The sequence below is a fragment of the Bidens hawaiensis genome, unplaced genomic scaffold (genome assembly GCF_021521415.1).
Source record: "Bidens hawaiensis isolate Kalapana, Puna unplaced genomic scaffold, B.hawaiensis_p1.1 tig00055082_1, whole genome shotgun sequence".
NCBI lineage: Eukaryota > Viridiplantae > Streptophyta > Magnoliopsida > Asterales > Asteraceae > Bidens > Bidens hawaiensis.
This window is the reverse complement of record NW_027506318.1, coordinates 103853-105818: the sequence shown is the minus strand read 5'-3', so window position 1 is coordinate 105818 and position 1966 is coordinate 103853. Positions and strand designations below refer to the sequence as shown.

General features: G+C 30.0%; 1 long non-coding RNA gene across 2 annotated transcripts; it reads left to right on the top strand.

The window, feature by feature from the left end:
- The first annotated feature begins 35 nt into the window (after positions 1 to 35).
- On the top strand, positions 36 to 934 carry LOC143617484 (uncharacterized). 2 transcript variants are annotated; one of them, XR_013150843.1, is made up of 4 exons: positions 36 to 168; positions 235 to 370; positions 462 to 527; positions 663 to 934. It is a non-coding gene; the product is annotated as an uncharacterized LOC143617484 (long non-coding RNA). The 2 variants fall into 2 exon arrangements; XR_013150842.1 differs by having other exon boundaries at positions 36 to 370.
- Positions 935 to 1966: the final 1032 nt, after the last annotated feature.

The window sequence follows — 1966 nt, the reverse complement described above, 5'->3', positions numbered from 1 at the left end:
AGGGCATATTATCTGCCGTTTACTTAGATGGGAAACCTCTGCTCAACTGGAAAATGCTTCCAATTCCGCTCAGCAATTTAAATGACGCCTCAAAAAGCATTCTCTCTTTCAACAACGTTTCTAATTTTATTGGAATTTCTGCTCGTAAAACCCTGAATAGCAGATCGGGTAAATTTTCCTTTATTATTAGTATTAAAACACTTGCAGGATAACATTTTCTATTTTCATTTGCAGTGGTGAGTTTAGAAGAACCGGCTTTCTATACTGGTAATTTGTTATTAACAAAGTGATGGATACATACTTGTCCTTTGATGGTTGGGGTAAAGGGGTAGCATTTATAAATAACTTCAATATCGGAAGATTCTGGCCGGTAAAATTAATTTTATTAACTCTGTTTCGGATACTATAATATTATAGTCAAAAGAGCTAACAAATTATATTGTTTTTCTCGCTTTTTATAGTCTATTGGACCCCAATGTAACCTCTATGTCCCCGCTCCAATTCTCCAGCGTGGAAATAATGTCTTGGTATGAACCTCCGTCTATGTGACTCTTTCTGGTGTTAAGTCATGATTAAAAAACTAATACTAACTCGACCCATTAATCAAATAAGTTAACAAATGTCAACCAAACTGTTCTACCAATTGATGTTTTTATGTACAGGTGATACTTGAGTTAGAGAGCCCGTAACCTGAGTTGGTGGTGAACTCAGTTGACCAGTCAGACTTCACTTGCGGTTCGAAACGTTTGAACGTACAGACGGCGTTAACATAGTTTATTGCGGCCTCAAAACAGAAGTGTGTATTTGTCCTTATTTTGCTTACATATGTTGTGTGCTTGTGTGTCTTAGCTTTTAATTAACAAGCAGGAACCTCAAAATCATATGCATAATGTAATTAATAGTTTGGTCGTTATTGGAGGCCATGATTTGCGTCTGTATGTCATGTAACATGACCACATGTGTTGTCAGTTATGCTGGATTATAAAATTGTGGACTTTAATTATTTACTCTCTTTTGAATAATTTTTAATTTATTAATTATTCTTATTTAATAAAGATTAAAAAAATGTAAGGATGGGTCCTTAAATTAAAAAATAAGGTCATTTACAAAAAAAAAAAAAAAAAAAGTTTTAGTTTATTCACATTTCTTAGATTTCTAGTAATAAAAAATGTTTTATTACCTATGGAGGGAGTGCATTAGTACGATAAAACTTATGATGAGTTCTTGTGGCATGATTCTATTTTAGTAAAATAAGTAGAGTGAGTATACTTAGTGACATTTAAATGATTTAGTAATGTCATATTTAAATGATTTAACTTGTTAAAAGAATGTGTATTTTCCTTTTAATTAGATTATACAAAATTTTACAAAAAAGACATGTCTAAATTGGATTTGTTTTGAAGGCATTGAACAGATACTTTATAATATAATAATTGATAGTGTGATAAGTTAATCGAACTAAATGATGATATCATTAGATAAATATAATTTTTTTAACGGTGTTCAATTAATTTGTAAGATTGTGTTACCTATTTGATTTTTGAAAAAGACTCTTTTTACTTTGTTAAGATAAGAACTTTTATAAAGAAAACATGGTTAGTCAAAGAAAAGAAAAAAAACATTATTTGATTAAAATATTTGTAACTTTTATCTTGATTTTAACCTTAAAATACAATTATATTTAGTAGAACACCCGGAATCTCATATCAATCTTGGATGTAAAAAATGTTAAAACCCGTAAGGAATGCCAAACCATAAATACCACCTTCGCATTATGAATCTCATATTTGTTCGAATGTAACTTAACAGATAAATATTGTTAGTATATATTTGTTACAAAATGTTTTTCAGAAAAAAAGAAAAGAATATTGTTATATTAAACCCAAATACCAATAGTTTAGAATATGGTTGATGTAGGCATTGAATGTGATGTTTCATTGGTTTGCAGCAAGCATGATCAACGCCA